The sequence below is a fragment of the Chelonoidis abingdonii genome, chromosome 23 (assembly GCF_003597395.2).
Source record: "Chelonoidis abingdonii isolate Lonesome George chromosome 23, CheloAbing_2.0, whole genome shotgun sequence".
In the NCBI taxonomy this organism is placed as follows: Eukaryota; Metazoa; Chordata; order Testudines; family Testudinidae; genus Chelonoidis; species Chelonoidis abingdonii.
The window spans coordinates 430582-451881 of NC_133791.1; the positions used below are offsets into that span (position 1 = coordinate 430582).

General features: G+C 43.2%; 1 protein-coding gene across 7 annotated transcripts in view; it reads right to left on the reverse strand.

The window, feature by feature from the left end:
* The window catches only part of CAMTA1 (calmodulin binding transcription activator 1), an 871256-nt gene that overhangs the window by 63264 nt on the left and 786692 nt on the right, over positions 1 to 21300 (reverse strand). The window contains exon 1 of one of the 7 annotated variants that reach the window (XM_032763755.2): positions 11123 to 11277. The exons of the other annotated variants lie outside the window; for them this stretch is intronic. The gene's annotated coding sequence lies outside the window, so the exon portion shown is untranslated. Of the gene's footprint in view, positions 1 to 11122; positions 11278 to 21300 lie in introns of those variants that run through there. 7 annotated transcript variants of the gene reach the window in all.

Consider the following 21300-nt stretch of genomic DNA (forward strand, 5'->3'; position numbering starts at 1 on the left):
CCATACACGTTTGAATATGCTGACCACTTTGCCAGACCAGTGCTGCTTCCTGCAATTTGGAAGCTGCATTAAAAAAAAAGGAAGGGTGATGCTGTACCCCTAAATTATATATTTTATCCCAGTTCTGCAGGGGCTTAACACATTTGTGAGATTTCATGTAATATATTGTACACGACAATATGCAAACCCTAGGCACCACAACAACTGTAGTTCCTCTTAACTTTGAACTACTTTGATTGTGGCAGAGTCTGTCTCACAACTTCACTAGTTCTTTGTTATAAACACAATTCATCCAATGTTAAGCGAAACAATAGCAGCATCTATAACACAGAAATGAATGTTTAAGTGTTTTTCTTTCCTCTTTAATATCTTCAAGCTGAACAGGTTCAGGAAAAGGCAAAGTTTCCACAGATAAGCAGCAGCAGCAAGTACGCATTCACTGAAAGATGCCAAGAGAACACATTGCTTTGGGTAAAAAGCTCTGCCCTGCTCACTGTAACTAACCAGACATAACTTCTCCTCTCCTTGTAGCTAAGTTAGCTTTAAACCAGTGTATTTCTCAACCATTTTAAACTTTTCTATATGTAAAAAAGGTAGTTACAATAGCACCTATTAAAAATCAGCGAGAAAACAGAAAACATCACATTATCTGCTCATACAGGTTCTTTTATTTATTGATGACTCAAATACTGAAGATTTGTTTGGCAGATCTCAAAATGTTTGGGATACAGATGTATCTGTTTTTGTACTGTATCAAATACAACTGAGATCCATAAATAAATAATCCCAACACGGAAAAAGATTCCCCAGAGCCATAATTTCAATCCTAATCTTCACAATGGCTACAGAAAAATGTAAGATTTTTGGGACTTCCCTCCAGCTGATGATAAAAACTGGTCCTGTTCTGCTGACCCTTCAGATACAGTTGTGAGACATTTAATCAAAATATTACCAAGCAGAGAGATGCAAAGGAGGTAAGCAGTAATGCTCAATCATTAGGCATTTTATTTGGAGCTCCGATGAAAACCTTTACTGTCCCACCTCCCCTTCAAAAAAATATCAAAGCTCTGAAGCATAAATACAAACACGGGAGAGAGAGTCAAAGTTAAAGACAATTTTGTCAACATTTAACATAATGTATCCTGCATTTCTTCATGAGTGACGCTGCCTGACAGGATCTGCCACCACACTTTGCGTCACTCCAGAAGCTCAAGTCCACCAATCTTGTGCCATTTCCTACTTTGCTATTAAAAACCTCTCCAGTCTTCATCACTTCAGATGTTTCTGTAGAGTTGCCTGCTCAGTGGGCACTAAGAACTTGGAGACCATGTTCAGGTCTGTTATTCTCCTGGAATATCACAGGACTAAACATCTCTCAGTACAAAAACCCAACAGCACATACATTAAGCTGATAAGTGAAGCTATGCATCTATCATATCACCATGCAGTTCTGAGTATAGCTACTCAGGCAGCCATATATCCCTTTGAGAACACAGCAAAGGCAGGCAGGCAGGGACAGGCTTAATAGCTAACACTCCCCAAGCCTCTTTAGTGCATCCTAGGTCTTAGTTTTTGGACTTTAAACTTTTGAGTTTTTTTAACAAAGGCAAACTGAGTTCTTCCACTGCTCTCACACATCTCAATGAGACATCTGGCTAAAATTTTGCAAGAGAAGCAAGGAACTTAGTGTATCTTCAGAAAATATATCATCTCACAACAGTCATTACAGTCCTAAAACACCTACTCTCCAAGCTCTCCACTTTATGTGGGAAACGGCACTAGCATACCAAGTTCTCCTTTGTCAAATCTGTTCTCACTGTGGTTTATCATTCTTCTGGAAAAACTAGAGCAGACTACAGATTATAAAGTCCCATAAAGTTCTGTGACAGGGATGATTTACTGTCAAAGTCTTGGCATATTAAAGAGAGCTCCTCACGGGCTTAATTGTACTGCAGAGCAATACATGCACTTACCTCAATGGAAAACGATGAGAACAATTATATTTTGTATCTTCCCTGTCTAAGGTTCCCGAAAACTCAAATAAATCTGTGCGCTCTCTTTGGTCCAATAGAGTCTCCGTGCTCTCAGCATCCCACATGGGTATTGTTTTCCATCACACCATATTCTAAGTTTCACTGGTCATAACTAGGCTTGGCAGAATTTGATTTTTTTTTTAAATATATAATTTTGATGGATACAGATGCTTATTTTTAATCATTTTTTCAATTTTTATCAATTTTAATTTTCAGAATTGCAGGAAGTGATGGGAGAGGGAGTCAGACAATTGGGGAGGGGGGTGTCAGACTATAATTATGTAATGACAGTAACCATTGCGATTCAAAAAGTTAAAGCTTTATAACAAACAGTTAAAACAAACTGTCAACATCACATGTCAAAATATATATAGTAAATAGCCTTAAATCAAAATCTAGTAAGTTCTCAAGAAGAATTTGTCTTACTTGGCCTAGCAGTACATTTCAATTATCACCAATGGAAACTGGTTGGTTTGTATGTGAACAGTGTAAGAGACATTGCTGGGATGATTTAGTTCAGGAGTCAGCGGCAACTTTTCAGAAGTGGTGTGCCGAGTCTTCATTTATTCATTCTGATTTAAGGTTTCGCGTGCCAGTAATACATGTTAACATTTTTAGAAGGTCTCTTTCTATAAGTCTATAATATATAACTAAAACTCTTGTTGTAAATAAGGCTTTTAAAATGTTTAAGAAGCTTCATTTAAAATTAAATTAAAATGCAGATCCCCCCCCGGACCGGTGGCCAGGACCTGGGAAGTGTGAGTGCCATTGAAAATCAGCTCGGGTGCTGCCTTCGGGATGCATGCCAAAGGTTGTCTACCCCTGATTTAGTTGGTGTTGGTCCTGCTTTGAGCCGGGGGTTGGACTAGATGACCTCCTGAGGTCTCTTCCAACCCTAATATTCCATGATTCTATGACATTTCTCAACATTTACAGATTAAAACTGAATCCTTCCAAGCCACAGTGCAAAAGACTGCAGCATGCGTGTCCCTTCCTGGTCCTCTTTCCTTTTGGACTTGGTTCCAGGCAGGGGAATTTTTGCATGTTCTCTTTTTTAATGAGTGAATGCCAGGGTTCATTCTCTCTCTGGATCACAGTGTCTCCTGTCCAGTTAGGGGTTCACCAGTTTCAGTCAACATGTAATTGAGCCTCTATTTGGGATACCAGTTGTTTATCCAAGATATTTAAGCTATCACCCTGGTATCTAAATGCTGAGGTGGCACCCATTTTCTAAAATAAATAAAAACTGAAATGGGGTCAGTTCCCTTCATCTCCTCATAGACCCCAGTGCTGGACACTGCTAGCTCTCCCCTGTTTTTACGGGAAGTTTAGTCTCTCTGCTGAAGCACTTATTCTTTAACTTTGACAAAAGTGGTCTGAAATTACTTTCCATTATTTATGAGTATTGCCATCAGGCCTAGTGGCCCATTGTGCTAGGTGTTGTAAACATACCTGAGAGACAGTCCTGCCCTAAAGAGCTTTTCACTGACAGCTTGTTTTATCTGCTGGAAACCCTAATGTGTCTGGTTTCAGACTGGCAGCTGTGTTAGTCTGTATCAGTAAAAACAACGAGGAGTCCTTGTGTCACCTTAGAGACTAACATTTATTTAGGCATAAGCTTTCATGGGATATAACCCACTTCATCAGATGCACGCAGAGGAAAATACAGTAAGGAATAAATATATAGCACATGAAAAGATGAGCGTTGCCTTACCAAGTGGGGGGGTCAGTGCTAATGAGGCCAATTCAATTAGGGTGGATATGGCCCATTCTCAACAGTTGACAAGGAGTGAATAACAGAGGGAAAATTATTTTTTGTAGTGACCTAGCCACTCCCACTCTTTATTCAGGTCTAATTTGATGGTGTCAAGTTTGCAAATTAATTCCAGTTCTTCAGTTTCTCGTTGAAGTCTGTTTTTGAAGTTTTGTTGTTGAAGAATGGCCACTTAAGTCTGTTATTGAGTGTCCAGGGAAACTGATGTGCTCTACTACTAGTTTTTGAATGTTACAATTCTTGATGTCTGATTTGTGTCCATTTATTCTTTTGCGTAGATACTGTTCAGTTTGGCCAATGTACATGGCAGATACATTCCAACGTATCTGAGATCCTTGAGGAGTTCTGACATCATATGTCTGCTCTGGTTCACACTCTTTTCACGCATTTTCATCCCTTCTCACTACATTCTTTGTTGGACTCTAGATATCCTGAGAGCAAGTGCTTAACTCTTGGATCAAATACACACATTCGGGTTGAAATCTACAAGATGCTGAACTGTTTCTGCTCCTATTGTCTCTAATGGGAGTTTGAGGCACTTAAAGGCTCGCAGCATTGAGCCTTTGGTGAATGAATGTAGTTCTAGGAGAATGAGGCCAAAAAACAGGACCTGGAGAATGCAGTGAAACTTGTCTCACTGGAACTTCTTAGTAGGTGATCAGTTCCTTTCACACTAGAAGGTGCTCTAGGAATGTGACCCCATAGCCAAGTGGGGCTGTGCAGGTATTTTACAGAAATAATCTAACTTCACCATTAGACAGTAAATATATAATGACCTATTTCTTCTGCGGTTGAGCATGATAAGAGAATCTTGGGTTTTGATTCAGAAGAAAACAGGGCCGCCCTTAAGATTTATGGGGCCCTACACAGTATCAGAGATTTATTTGCAAAAAACTTTGTAGTAAGGGTGAGTCAGCAGTCTTGCTGAATACAACATTAAATATTATGGAATACATGATGCAGCTCTTCTCTGTTTTACATTTTCTTAATCAGTATTTCTAAGCCGATTTTATATTTTAAATGTACTCTTAAGCCTTCATAAAGTAATCAGTCCAGATTACTTCATATTTAACTCACTGAAACAAAGACATTATTTTAAATTAATCAGTCACAGAGGTTTAGTGTGTTCATAACAATGTTCATTGCTTTCAGGAAAAGGGAAACTAATTTACTTTGTGTGATCTCCATAAGACACATTTATGGAATTTCACCAACTTTAAAAAAAAAGGTTTCCAAAGATTTTAGGCATAACAAAGGATTTTATATCTCACTAAGGTACTGATTTTGCTAGAAGGTCCTCTTAAAACTAGTTCATCAGATAGTCAGAAGTAAAGAAAGGTAAACTCTTTCTCCACCTATCTGGCAAGAAAAGGGTGTTGTCCCTTTAAAGGCTCTCCAACTGGGCGGTGTGACGTGGAGGTGAAAGGAGTAAGGGATGGACAGAAAGGACAGGAAGACTTTGGAAGCAAGTTTTTTTTTACTACAGTAATTAAAAGTAAAATGTGTACTTTAGATAAGTGTGGTCTTTTGAAGGATTTATTTAAAAAACTATGTCTGAAGATCCCAGCATTTAAGGCTAAAGAGGATTGTGCATCTAAAAATCTATGCAAGCATTTTTTAAGAGATGTGATTTTATAACTTCAACTCACTAATGAAATATTTTAAAGCAAATTTTAAACTAAGGTCCTATAGACTAATATGTTTTGTGTAAATATTACAGTCATGCACAACTGGTTTTGTCAGTAAATTCAGAAACTGACAGTATATACCCTGGGTTTGGCAAATGCCTGTTGAATGGCTTCATTACCACCTGAATGGCTCTTTAACCGTTTCAATGTTGTCCTTATAGGTCTGGCAGGCTTTTTCACTTTTAAGTTACTAGATCCTCTCCAGAGTAAGGGCTTGTCTACACTGGCAATTTACAGTGCTGCAACTTTCTCGCTCAGGGGCGTGAAAACACACCTCTGGTGGAGGTGGTTTTATTATGAGCTCTGGGAGAGCCCAGCGCTCTGCTGTGACCACACAAGCCACGTTAAAGCGCTGCAGTAAGCACTGGGATCAGGTAAGATGGTGAAAGTACATTACTGTCAAACTGCCTATTCTAGTGCCTGAAAAGAGCTCGTCACATCCCTCCTGTTGCTAAAACACTTTAAAAACTTTTCTAATGTTACTCTTCCATTTAAAAGCAATTGCTGTAGTTGCTACAGGGATTCTGTGGAACTGTGAACTGGATGAAGGTTGGCTGACAGATACTCATTAAGATATGATCCATGTTATGAAGAAGGCTGAGAATGGGAAATGACTGCCTAGGAAGGAGTACTGCAGAAAGGGATCTGGGGGTCATAGTGCAACACAAGTTAAATATGAGTGAACAGTGTGACGCTGTTGCAAAAAAAAAGCAAACATTATTCTGGGATGTATTATCACGACGGTTGTAAGCAAGCCATGAGAAGTAATTCTTCCGTTCTATACCGCACTGATTAGTCTTCAACTGAAGTATTGTGTCCAGTTCTGGGTGTTACATTTCAGGAAAGATGTGGACAAATTGAAAAGAGTCCAGAGAAGAGCAACTAAACATTATTAAAGGTCTAAAAAACATGACCTATGAGGGAACATTGAAAAAAATTGGGTTTGTTTAGTCTGGAGAAGAGAGGACTGAGAGGGGACATGATAAGAGTTTTCAAGTAAATACAAGGAGGAAGAAAAACTGCTCTTCTTAACCTCTGAGGATAGGACAAGAAGCAATGTGCTCAAATTGCAGCAAGGGAGGTTTAAGTTGGACATTAGGAAAAAGTTCCTGTCAGGGTGATTAAGCACTGGAATAAATTGCCTAGGGAAGTTGTGGAATCTGCATCACTGGAGATTTTTAAGAGCAGATTAGCAAACACCTGTCAGGGATGGTCTAGATCAGTGCTTCTCAAGGCCGGTCCGCCGCTTGCGCGGTGCAAGCCCCTGCTGGGCTGGGCCGGTTTGTTTACCTGTCACATCTGCAGGTTCAGCCGATCGTGGCTCCCACTGGCCACGGTTTGCCGCTCCAGGCCAATGGGTGCTGTGGAAAGCAGCACAGGCTGAGGGATGGGCTAGCTGGCTGCCCTTCCCTGCACAAGCAGCAGCCCGACTTTGAGAAGCACTGGTCTAGATAATACTCTATCCTGCCATGAGTGCAGGGGACTGGACTAGATGACCTCCCTTGGCTGTAAGAAGCTCTATGGCTACTGCCTGTACAGTGACCCCCTCCACTTCTACAAAGGTTTGGCACCCTTGCCCTCAGCTCTGCCCTCCCCGGCTCTCGGTCCAGCATACAGGCATTTAAAGTGCCTTGGACTGGCTGGAGTGTGGGGGACCACAGCGCCTCCCTGGCCACGAACCCTTGGGCAGTCACCCGCTCGTAAGGCCAGCCCTGCTCCTGCCCCAAAAGTGATAACCCCGTATACCATGCCCCATTGCTCTCTGGCTGTCCAGCTCTGAAGACAGTGCCTCCATCAGCTGCAACGCAGACATATGGGTGCAACACAACCCCCGCTCCCCACACCCACAACACTCTTTTGATCAGGACCCCCATGGTTACAACCATGAAATTTCAGATGTAAATATCTGAAACTGTGAAACTGAGGATTTTTAGAAGCCTATGAGGATGAAATTGATCAGTGGACATGGAGAACAATTGTTCACTGTCCTCTTTATAACAGCCCATAAGATATTGGAAGACTTATCAGGTTGTCCCTCAGTCTTCTTTTCTCAAGACTAAACATGTCCAGTTTTTTCAACCTTTCCTTGCAGGTGAGGTTTTCTAAAGTCTTTATCTTTTTTTGTTGTTCACCTTTGGACTCTTTTCAGTTTGTCTTTATTGAATTTTCATCTTGCTGAATTCAGACGACAGATCTTGCTGAGGCTGGCTTGTTGCACATTCTTCCTAAATTGTGATGCCCAGAATTGGACACAATACTGCAACTGGGGCCTCACCAGCGCTGAGCAGAATGGGACAATTACATCCTCTGTCTTACATATAACACTCCTATTAATACACCCCAGAAACATATTAGCCTCTTTTGCAATTGCATCACATTGATGACCCATATTCAGTTTGTACTACTGTAACCCCGAGACTCTTTTCAGCACACCACCACCTAGACAGTTATTCCCCATTTTGTAGTTGTGCATTTGATTTTTCCTTTCTAGGTGAAGTACTTTGCATTTAGGTTAGCTATCAGGAAAACCTTTCTAACTATACAGGTAATTCGGGAACAGGCTTCCAAGGGAGGCTGTGGAATCCTCCTCATCGGGAGGGTTTTAATCCTCCTCCTCCTCCTCATCGGGAGGGTTTTAAGAACAGGTTGGACAAAACACCTGTCAGGGATGGCCCAGGTCTACTTGGTCCTGCCACAGTGCAGGGGGCTGGACTCACTGACCCTCCAGGTCCCTTCCGACCCTACATTCTATGAAGAGCCCTGGAGAAAGGAACCGGAACTCAGCCATTGTCCGGAGTGTGATGCTCAGCCCTTCAGCTTACACCATGTAAAGAAGAGAAGTTTAGTTGTGCTGCTCATAGCTGCTGTAACCAGGTACCTGCTACAGCTTCAACCTATTTACACCTTAAAGCATTGCACTAAGGCTCAGAGTTTAGGAGTTGCTGCACCCAACGATGCAAGGCCTAGCTGATTTAGGAACCTAAATCTCATTATCAAAAGGGATTTAGGCACTTGGGAGACTAAATACTATCAACTGATGACTTCTGAAAATGAGATTTAGGCTCCTAAATCTGCTAGGAGTTGCCACACTGCAGTGCAATAATGCCTAAATACCTTTACAAATCTGGGCCTAAGACTAGAAGAAGAGGACTGACTATTCAATGAAAATAAAACTCTGGCTGCCTAGCTATTTCAGGAGGATGATAAAGTACTTAAAACCAGCACAAATGCAGAGGCTGGAGGTCTGTGTCTTACTAGGAGACTTCTCCATATTCAGCTTGTAGCTTTGATAAATATTTCTATTTTAGTGTACCAAACTGTGTGAGGGATATTCCGCAGCCCTATCCTTTTAGTGCTTTGGATGTTTCTAGAGCATAATAGTCAGGCACTAACTTTTTATACTTTGAAATATTTTGGAAGGGATTGAATAATCTATTATATAAAAATCTGTTTAACATCAAAAGCTGATGTTTGCATTGGGTTACAGAGCCTGAGACAAAGTTTGCCCTGAATTTATTATAGGCTGAATGAGTAAACTCCTTGGGCGAAACCCCCACTGAAGTCAATGGGACCAGGATTTCATCTCTTATTTACAGCTTTCAATTTAAGTTTTCCAGAGCACTCAACTCAGTTATTCACATTTGCAGTGAACTTTCTTTTGTGTATTAGGCTGTTGTGTGATTGTCATGGCAGCCCCACACAGCTACAGGTGCTCAGTCTTCTCCTCCAGGGCTCTTTATTTCACATTAGGGCCCATGGGTGCAACAATCATATAAATATTTAAACTGGGAGTCCTCAGTACAGTTTTACGCTTGACAAAGTTTACCAACTAACTTCTACAATATGTTGTGTGAAATCATTAAAATACTTTGACCAATTTTTCTATTAATCTCTTGAAATTTAAGCTTCATTCTCAAATGGAAATGGTTTGTAAGGAGCAATTTTATTACAGAGGGAAATCCCAAATTTCTAGCTCTATTCGTTGCACGTCTTAAAGTCCTAAAAGCAATTTAAATAAATTGTGTAGCTCTGTATTTATTGGAGAAAGGGAATCTTTTCTATTAATTTTGTACAAGTTTCACAAAGTATAACTATTCAGCGAACAATATCAACGTATGAAAACACCAAAGTAGGACAGAGTCCTTTAAAAATGTGAGACCAGCAGTGACTCAACAAAACAGCAAGGGCCAGGCCTGCAAAAGCTATTTAAAATATACACGAGGTTTCCTTGTACTCCTATTCATGCAAAAGAAGAACACAGATGCTCATGGTTACCCACTATCATTTGACACTGAAGTTCTCTTGTACAATTTTTGTTTTCTTACACAAATGCAATGAGAACATGATAAACACTTGCCTCCTTCCAGAGATGGTCTTTACATTATTTTGGATAATAAACAAAGAAGGTTGCAAACACAGAGTCTCTCTCTCTCCCCCTGTACAGATCTTGTTCTAATTTTGGTAAATACCTCCTCCCAATACACACATACCCCTAATTATTAATATGAAAAACCCAAATGCTGCTAGCTAAACACCTCAGAATTCAGAAGACTCAAGCAGCATTAAACAAAAAACAATCTTTGAACAGACAAAATGTCTGAATGCACCATCATGTATTAAGGATTCATCCATGCACTCAAAAAAAGCCATTAAACTGCTACACATTTAAATGCAGCGGAAACTCTACTTTCATTATTTCAAACTTTGCCATCGCTATATAAACAAAAATGATAAAAACTACTAAACATATAGGGGGCATGTCTTAGTGACTGCTGGATATCTCCCATATTGGTGTTTGAGGCAGCTTTTTCTAGCTTACATTATTTAAATAAGAACCCATATCAAATAATATTGCCAGTTAAAAGTATTTAAACAATGTGCGTTCCCTAATAAAGTGATCTGTAGCAGCATTACTAGTTCAGGATGAAAGCTTCAGGTCCATTTGTGTTTGTGGGTAAGGAAATATTCTTAAAGACAAGAGCCCAAGGGCATTCCCACAACAAATGTGTTGCGGAAATACTGGCAACTTAAAAAGGAATAAAAAAAGCAATACTGAACAACTGAACTTAAAATCTACATGGTACAATCTGAGAATGAATACATGACTTTGTTACATACTTTCACCTATGGTACCACAACAAATCTACAACAACGGAACTAACGCAGCAGCACCACCATCCTTGGGAGATTTTCATAAGCATGCAGATGTAGCAGACCATAAGCACAGCATCTATCCCTTCTGCCTCTACACACCACCACCATTAAATTGTACTCTGCAAGAAGGAATTTCATTCCCCTGCTAAAATGCATGGGTAGCAGTGTAATGAAGTCAGGTTAAATGCAAATAACACCATCAACAGCTGTAAATCCAGCTGTCCTACAGGGAAAACATGAACTAAAACACCATTTCCTCCTTTCACAAAAAAAATCTCAAAAATAAATCACAAAGGGAGCTAGTGGGAGCTGCAGCTTCCCACTGTCTCATGACGAGACAGCTACAATGATCTTGAAAATCGCAGCTGGCCAAACCCTGCTTCCCATTTCCTCCTTGGCTGGCTTCATGCATCCCCAGGCAAACGCTCATGTGAGCTACTCAAGCCAACCCTGAGCTGGAACAGTGACATCACCTCTCACAGGCCCTGGTAAACTCCGGTGTTTATAGTCGGGGTGAGCCGGTGGCCACAGCGAGAGCCGGGACCAGCTTCTCTGTGCTCGGCGCTGGGCGCTTTAGGGCTAGGACTCCGCCGCCTGCCAGCACAGGTGGCTTTGTCCCTCCCAGGGGAGCAGCTCCGCTCGGCCGTTTGCACCCCGCTCCCCTGGGGGAGGAAAGAGAAAAGCTCCGCAAAGCGGGAGAAGTTTGGCTGAAGCTCGTGGGTAGGAAACTCTCCGCGTCCGTTCGTTCCCCGAGTCCCTTGTCGGGGCCGGACTCCGCGGGGCCCGGGCACCCACCGGGACGCGGCTGCGGGCGGTTCCTAGGCAGGTGTCACATTCAGCGCACAAGCCAGCCCCGGCGAGCTCCGTGCGGGCCCCGCGCCCCACACCCCTAGTCCCGAAGCTGCTCCGGATAGAGCAGCCCCCGTCTGGCCGCAGGTCCCGAGTCTCCCCAAAGACTCGAGCCAGTGTCCGCGTAACGCTACAACCGCCGCACCCCCGGCCCGGCCCGGCCCCGGCCCCGGCCCGCTGCAGAGCGGGGTTCGGGACCAGCCCCCCGAGCCGGGTTACTCACGCGCCCCGCTCGCGGGTCCCCGCCCGACCGACTGCAGTGCAGCAGCCGGCGAGCGCACTACCTCCGGGAGCAGCCCTCGGCGGCGCTGGGAGCGCCTGCTCCCGCTCTGCTGCCACCAGCCCTAGCCGCAGAGCCCGCGCTGCCCCGCGCGCCGCGCCAGCCCCGCCCCCCATGCCTGCCGCGCGCACGTGCCCGGAGGAAACGCCGTCCCGGCCCGGCCCGCGCGCGGAGCCGCAAGCAGCCGCCGCCCGCCCGCCCGCCCCGCCGCCTTATGACAAACCCTGGCGCTGGGCCCATAGCGCCCGGCCCCAGCAGCCAGCGGCCCGGCAAGCCCCGGCCGGCTGCTGTGGGGCACATGGCGTGTTTGTAAAGGGGGCTAAGCCACCGCCGGCAGCTCGGGAGCGGCTGGAAGGAGAGGTGCTGGGGGGTGGGAAGTAGTTACCAGTAGATCAGGGCTGCCCGGAGGGGAGGGGGCAAGTGGGACAATGTGCCCCAGGCCCCAGAGGCCCCCCCCCATGAGTGTTTTTCCAGGGCCCTGGAGCAGGGTCCTTCATAGAGCCCCAAGCCTTTTAATTTGTCTGAGGGCCCCAGGGGCTCCCAGCCACCTCTGCAGCTGGGAGCCTTAGGGTTGACTTAAAGGCCCTAGGGTTCACAGCTGGTGCCCCAGGGCCTTTAAATCTTGAGAGGCCCCACCTCTTCCAGTTGAGGTCACGCCCCCTCTCAGGACTCCAGCAGTACCAGTAAATTACTTTCACCCCGAGCTGAGTTAAGAACAGGGCCAGCTCTAGCCATTTTGCTGCCCCAAGCATAGCGGCACACTGCAGGGGACGGTCTGCCGCTCACTGGTCCCACGGCTCCGGTGGACCTCCCGCAGGCGAGCCTGCGGATGCTCCACTGGAGCCACGGGACCAGCAGACCCTCTGCAGGCATGCCGGGGGAGGTCCACTGGAGCCGCCTGCTGCCCTCCCGGCAAGTGGCAGAGCGCCCCCCGCGGCATGCTGCCCCAAGCGTGAGCTTGGCACGCTGGGGCCGGGAGCCAGCCCTGGTTAAGAATACCCCTTTTTTTGGAGTGCAGACATTCAAGCAATAGGAACAGCCCTGGGGAGTGAAGGGATGGGATATGTATGGTGCAGGCTAGGGCTGCATATACTGCTCCACCTGCTGTACCCATGGAAACTCCGACTTTGTCTGTCTGCACAGCCCACCAATAGTCAGGGACGAAGCTAGGGTAGCCAGGAACTGATTAAAGTCCCATCTATACTACACATTGTGATTATGCAATAGCCAGGTCCCCCCGACTCACTGTAGTGCAGAGGCCAGGGACCTTAAACTCCATAAACTCCCCTCAATTCTCCTATGGCCTGTTTTCGCATCAGTTATCTGCTCAAGCTCCTAGCTAAGTCCACACACTGCTCTTATGGTGGGATAGGAGCAATAGACACCATCCTCAACAGTGTGAGCAAGGGAAGATCCCAAGTTGGCGCTGTCATCATACTGACCCACATACAGCATCTCCATCTCGCACTCCTATCACTCCCTGATCATAGGTAGCGCAACAAAAATTGATTTTGGGAAACTAAGAGCCAGGGCTTTATTGCTAGGCTGAAGGAGAGCTGAGGTGGGACTTACCTCAAAGAGGATGCAAACCCCAAACAGGAAAAAGAGAGAGAACTAGGAGTAATAGGAGGAAAACAGAACAGTGAGAGACAAAACATTCTCAGGGGCTGGGCCACGACTGTGGAATGAACTCCTCCAGGAACTAAAGGCCATCACCAACCTCATCAACTTCTACTCCAAGTGGAAGGTGCAATTCTTTGTCCTTAACTGCTCTAACATATAAATAGCAACATATACATTTTAAAAAATCCAACCCTTAAAACCCTGCCAAAACAGGACACTCCACTCCACTCCACTCGCTTCTCCTCTGGGGAGAGAAAAAAACCCAAGCTTAGGTGTGTAGTCAATTGCTTCATGCACTAGCAGAAAGTCCTTAGATACTACAGTGATAAGCATAGTATAAGATGCTATATGGAATACAATGAAATGAAGAAAGGGGAAATTCAGGCTGAAGATCGGGAAAAGTTTTCTAAGAGCGAGTGATACTGAGTTGCAGAATAGGATCTAACGTGAAGCGCTGGAAGGCAGCACTGCCTGTGGAGGACATAAGGACGTAGGTCCCACTCCTGCAGACATCCACATCTTTAACTTTACTGAGAAGAATGGTAGTAAAGTTTCACAGATTCATAGATTTTAAGGCCAGACAAGACTATTATTTTATCTAGTCTTCATCAGTTAAGTTAACATATGCGTAAGTGTTTGCAGGATTGGAACTATATTAGCCATTTTCATCTGTCATTTAAGAGGTACAAAAAAATACAGTACAGTGCTGTGTTAAACATAAACTACTAAAAAATAAAGGGAAAGCAGCATTTTTCTTCTTCTTAGTAAAGTTTCAAAGCTGTATTAAGTCAATGTTCGGTTGTAAACTTTTGAACGAACAACCATAATGTTTTGTTCAGAGTTACAAACATTTCAGAGTTCCAATAACATCCATTCTGGAGGTGTTCGTAACTCTGAGGTTCTACCTTGCAGTGTTTGCAGCCTCTGAGGAGAAGGCAAAGCATAAATTTGTTCGTCTCTAAGGTGCCACAAGTACTCCTGTTCTTTTTGCAGGCCTACTGAGGCAGTTTGACTTGCTGGGGAATTCACAGTGTAGGCAGGGAACTGTGCAACCTGCCTGCGAATGCTCCAATCAGGAGGGAGAAAGACACGTGTCTTTGCCCAAGGGAGATGATGGCTAGGGAGCTGGAAGCCTATGAATGGGTGCCCTTCCTGGACCACAGAAGGGGAATATACAGGTGTAGTTACCACAAACTGTGACACCTTCCTACAATACCTCTTATATGTCTTGGAACTCTTCAGTCTTGCTGTCTTAGTGTATGAGTCTCTATGTGTGGTTCTTTGTAGCTGTATTGTATTTCACTTCTAAAAACCACAAATTAAAATGTTTACTAACTTCCTTCTCCGTACATTTTGAAAATGTCTCATCCATCTCAGATAGAAAGAAGGATCATACTGCAGCTACTGCTAGATAAACAGGAGTGTTAGGGTATGTCTACACAACAAGTGCTGGAACTGCAGCTGTGCTGCTGTAGGGTAAACACTTACCACAGTGATGGAAGGCTTTTTTCCATCACTGTAATGAATCCATCCCCTCGAGAGGCAGTAGGGCAACGGAATAATTCTTCTGTCGACCTAGCAGTGTCTGCACGGAGCTTACATCAGCTTAAATAAGTCTCTCGGGGGCGGGGAGGGGTGAATTTTCGACTCCCTTGAGTGACATAGCTAAGTTTTAGGTAATACCTGGCCTTTGTCTCTAAGGATCTGATCCAAAGCCCACTGAAGTTAATGGAAAGAATCCCATTAACTTCAGTGGGCTTTGTATTAGGCCCCATACACACTCTTAAAATGAGACCACCACCAAATGTAGGGATTGTCAGTTTTAGGTACTCAGCAATATAATTTGTGCTTCTGTAGAAACAGTCAATATGTGGCATGATACCCATTAGTGGGCTCACCTGAGGGGAGACATAGAAAGTGCTTCTACATAAAATACCAGAGTTAGTCCCAGCAGCTCATTTAGTTTCTATTTTGTTAGGTAATAAAGTTGTTAGAACTGAGAGCAAACAATATAAGTCCAACGGTTTCCAAAAACACAAACCATGTTTCTTTGGAAACCATTAGTTTAAGCTAATGGAAAATTCCCTGACAGTTTTTGAAAGCAGTAGTTCTCATGTTGTGTAGTGTGGAGACCTGGCTGTTAATATGATAGGGGCTGCTAAATCATATTCAGGACAGATAAAAATACAATACTTTCCTACTCCTCCTTTTCCATGTGAGATTGTTTTAATGTACAGGGGGTGGGAGGGAACGTGGGCCATCACTGTGAAAGTCTGAGACTTGCTAATCGTAATTTTTATAAAGTCTAAGGCTATGTACACTACCACAGTAAGTCAACCTACACTACGCAACTAGTCAACATACCTTAGGTCAACTTACTGCGAGGTCTACACTGCAGGGGGTTGACGGGAGAAACTCTCCCATCGACTCACCTAACTCTTCTCATCAGGGGTAGAATACAGGGGTCAACTGGAGAGCGATCTGCTGTCGATTTGATGGGTCTTCCCTGGACCCGCTAAATCAACCGCCAGTGGATCAATCTCAGAGCGTCGATCCCACCCTTGGTTAACTAAAAGGGTTCACATAATGACAACTCACTTCAGACTACATGTTTAATACTGCCTAAATTACAGATAGTGGGGGTGAGAGGAGAGACAGACAGACAAGTTCTTCAAGTGAAAAGGAAAAAGGCAAACCAAACTCTCCTGTACCAGCTCTCTAAACTCTTAAAGCTGCCTTAAACTAGACCTGGATTTAGTTATTCCATGTGTTAGCTCACAGTGGTGATTATCCTAGAGCAATCTTGCAGGAGATTTATGATTTTAATAAACACTTGGAGATGAAATACATGGTCCCACTTGAGGCTTTCCTTCCTGTGCAAGTCTACTTCCCTTTTCTAGCATCCGGCGCACACCGGAAAATGGGAAAGAAGGATCAGTCTCCAATTTGCCGTAGTTTTCCCACCCCTGAATTAGCGCATCACAAATAAGGGACCAAATGACAAAGGACTGTGATGTGGAAGAGGTCCCTCTTGGATGTGGTGCTTATGCAACTGGTGTCATCCAAGTATTTTTATTTGTTATCAGTAGAGTAAAAGAAAGGAAGAACCATCTAATCTCTATGTTAATTTATTTTTCCTGCAAGATCTATCTGGGAAAATCACCATTATTGTAAATTGCTTCTTTCAGAATATGCATGGATCTTTGAAATAACTGAGGACACAGATACCCCTGTTGGTAGGAGGATAGTTAAAGCACAAAGATGCAGAGTTAGCAATAGTACTTACTCTTAATAAAATCAATGCTAAAATGGTATTTGTTGTTTGAATGGAATCTACTTGCTTGAATAAATAAATCAACATTGAAATGCCCTCGAAATTCCCTTAATCTATTTTTTGTTATAATAATGTTTAGTTATTACCCAGGTCATTAAGACTAGTTTAGCACTCAAACTGCTAAACTAGTTCCAAGAACATGTTGTGAAGTGGCCAGTCTCGTAAGAGCCTTTACATACTAAAGGGATAAGACAATGAATTCCTACCTCTCCTCAGACTTAGTTTCTAATGATCAACGCGGAGTCCGGTGGCACCTTAAAGACTAACAGACTTGGTTTTTTACTCACAAAAGCTTATGCCCAAATAAATCTGTTAGTCTTTAAGGTGCCACTGGACTCCTCGTCGATTTTGTGGATACAAATGAACACAGCTACTGCTCTGACACTGCAGCAAAATGTATTTCATGTCAGGCATGATCATATTTACTTAAGAAAAGTCACACTGACACTAACTTAGTTTTTCTAAAACGACATAAATCTTAGTAATGCATATGTCAACTGGTACCAGCCATTAAATACACTAAACTTGGTCAACAATTTTATATGTCATCAGTTAATCATTTACTATGTGAAGTGTATATGAATAGGTGTCTGGATGTGTGTGAATAGGCCTCTCTCTTTATTTAAAACACCAGGGTGAATGATTTAAAAACGAGGGAAAGAGGAGTAAATTGGAAAGAAGAGAAGTAGTATTGCACGTGGGAGTGCTGGGTCGTGTTGGTGACCTGGGATACACAGGAGGTCAGACTGATCTAGTGGTCCCTTCTGGCTTTAAACTCTAAGACTTTAGGACTCTAAGTGAAAGAGGAGAACACATATGCCCCACACCATCCCTCATGTCAGACCAGGAAAATTAGTGAATTTCAGCTCAGCTAGTTCCCTCCTACCCAGCCAGGCAGGGTGGGAAGCACAGTTTGCTTCCCTGTAGAGTGCGCGGAGGCCCCTCCAAACCTAGAGATGTCTTAGGACTCTGGGGAAATCTGTGAATCCCAGGGCACCTACAGAGGCCTGAGGGTTTTGTTTACAGTCTCTAAAATGCTCCATGCAGCAGACCCCTCCCCAGTGGCTGCTGCTCCAAATCCACATGGAGGAGGAATCAGTGCAAGGCTGTATCTCCACTAGCAAAAATTGGACACACAGTTCACCATAAGTGGTAGTAACACTACATAGCGTAAACAGGATGTAGGTGTTTGAACCATCATGTCATCTGACCAACTGCATCTTGTCTACACTACAGCTTTCACTGTTGCTATCAGTTGTGGAGTGAATTACAACTCCAATTTTTGTGCATGTAGACAATGCCTAAAATAATGCCAGCAGAGTCAGCATTATTTTCTCTTGCCACTTCATGGGAGACAATGCCAGATTCCTCCTCAGCATGCCTTCCTCCACAGCCTCTGAATCCCTCAGCCCCACACACTCAAGACAGAGGAGCTTCCCCATCATTAGGATAAAAGGAGGGCATGGCAGAACGTCGTTCTTTCCATCAAATTCCCACCCTCTCCTATTTCTGCACAGCCACCCTCAGATCTGCTCTATTGAACAGCCATCACCAACACAACTGGAGAGGAGCATAAACTACCCAGAAAAGTGAACACAAACAATGCTTTCAAGTGATTTCATTTGATCTGATATTCAACCTTCTGAGCAGTGATGCTCTTTGAGTTCTATGGCTGGGAAGCCTATATATGTGTAAGGTAGTAATGGGATTAATAACAACATTGGTTTGTTTTATCTTATTAAATGTGATTTTGGAGAAAGCAAAGGAAGGGCGAGTATGTCATGCTGAATGAACATTTTCTAAAATGTCTCATGATCTTATTTCTGTGCCTTACAGAGCTGTGAGCGACTGTCTCTCTTTATGTCTTCTGTAGAGCTGAGTCATCAGGCCCCTCCAATGTTGCTTAAAGAACAAAAGAACGGCCGTACCGGTTCAGACTGAAGGTCCATCTAGCCCAGCATCTGTCTACCGACAGTGGCCAATGCCAGGTGCCCCAGAGGGAGTGAAGCTAACAGGCAATGATCAAGTGATCTCTCTCCTGCCATCCTTCTCCATCCTCTGATGAACAGAAGCTAGGGACACCATTCTTTACCCTTCCTGGCTAATAGCCATTTATGGATTTAGCCACCATGAATTTATCCAGTTCCCTTTTAAATATGAAAAGGGTGATTCACCCCCTGTGACAGTAGGTTGCCCCAACTCCCAGTCCTAGTGAGAGACAGCTTTCTGTGCTTCTGGGATTATTACTGAGAGACACCATACTGAACAGAGAAAATCACTTGATTTAGCCAGACCTTGGGCTAAGGAGAAAGTTGTTTTAAAAAAGTAACTGGCCGGTTTAATCTACAAACAGGTAACAAGGAAACAGTTGTTTATAGCTTAAAAACTCAGAAAATTTTTTCCCCAAACGTTTTAGTGTAAAATTTAGTAAGACTAAGGGGCTCAACCAGAAAAGCACTTCAGGTTCCTGCAGCCTTGCCTCCCCAGGCCCTGTCTACACTAAGGACATTTTCTAAAAAATCCTTTAGTTGCTAACACTAGTGGGATGTTTTCAGAAAGTGTCCTTAGTATAGAATGACTCTTTGAACAATATCGCTCCCACAAACAATTGAACCCTCTCAGAAAAAGCATTTTTGGTGTCACACATTGTATTACTGTCAGCTGAAAGTCTCACACTCCGCTTAAAACCTTAAAAGTAAAACTGGCAGATTTTTGCTTTTGAAGGAAACATACAAAATCCAACTTCTTATCCCGTTTCCCTAGTCCTGTCTGCTTTCGCCTCCCATGTACAGACCGCCTGCATTCACTGGATCTCTGGAGAAAGTATTTGTTGATAATTCTTATCATACAATTTCTTTGCACTTACATGACATGCTTGATTGAGTGAGAATGATTCACAAAGAGGAGATGACAATCTCTTTGGTGCTTTAAAAATAATCACACTAAATTATTCCTGTTCACCTTCATACTTCCCAAACACATTTACAGTAACAGGCACAGCAATACATACTTACATTTGATTATTGTACTATGTCCATCTCCTTAGGCATTTAGAATCTCATCGTGCTCCCAGTGATATCAATGACATTACTCCCACTGGCTTCAGTGGAAGCAGGATTGTGCTTGTGGTACAGAGCTGATCTATGTTAGGTATCTCCTGACATAATTAAGCTCCTACGGGCAAATTCCAAGGAATGTGATGTGGAGCACATTAGTTAATCCAAAAAGGAATTACCAGTAAGAACAGGATGAATGTGATCAGCTCCAGCAAAGATTCCTTTCTAGTGTTTTAATCATCAATCACAGAATAAACACAGACTTTCCAGAGGAAATCATGTCTGAATATGAAGCAAAACAAACTCACAAGACAAAATCCAGAACATAAAATGAAATATTCCATGCCGCAACTCTACCACATAGCCTTTGCTTAGAAAAACAGAAAAAAGCCAACTCAGAAAACTCAGTGAAAGCAACATTAAAATAAATAATATAAAAATATCCAAAAAAACCCCTTATCATGCCGCATGCCCCGAAAAGATCACAAACAAAACAAGAATGAAAGAGACAATACAGATCTTAGCAGAAAAATAAACACTGAGCATCCACACCAACTGACCTGACATAAAATGGAAATACCAAGAAGAATGGCATAAATACAAAAAGTTGCTGTTTTAAACTTAATATTTTATATGACTCCTGTGCATACTACAGCTAACTAGCTCCATAACAAAAAGCAATATTTACATAAAATATATACATTCCTATAAGGAGCATCCCTGTTGTACAGATGTCACATTTTCAGCAAGTGCATAAGATGCACCAATATATAAAACTTTAACTACAAAATTTAAGATTTAGAAGTATAAAGTGAAATTTGCATCCATCCACATAAAGAGAGGAGCGCGAACTCTGACAGCACAAAAGAAACTGCTCATTTCAAATGTGTTAGACAGATAGTAGGTTTGTGTGTCAAACCAAAGTTCACTGGGGAACAGGGGAGCAGGGTTACTCCATTGTATAAAGGGAGCAGGAATTCTGAATCTAGAATATCTGTAATCAGTTAAGAGTCAAAACAGCAAACTCAGAGGTTACCATTACTCCAGACCCCAAAACACTTTGTAGGGCCCCATAACCATCCCCAAGGCCCAGGATAGGGTTATATGCTCAGTGTATATTCAGTGTATATTCTTGCTTTCAGAGAAACTGCTCAATGCTGTACATACATGCTCCACAAGGCAATGCCATCTAAATTCCAAGAGTGCAAACATATTACTGAGAGAAGCAGTTCCTGAATGAACACTGAGGAGAACATTCACCAGTGTTATTACTAGACACATTACACAAATCACTATTATCAAGCTATGTAATGCCACACCAGTTTGGCTAAGAAATGTCAAAGTTGCTACCACAGGGTGCTGCTTCAGCTACCCCGTGAGCAGTGCTACCTAGCACACTTCCATGGTGTCTCAGGCACAAATGCACAGTCTCTTTCTTTTCTACCACATTCGCTTTCAATCTTGTTCTCCTGCACAGGGATTGGTTACCTAGGTTGTGACAGGGTGCTG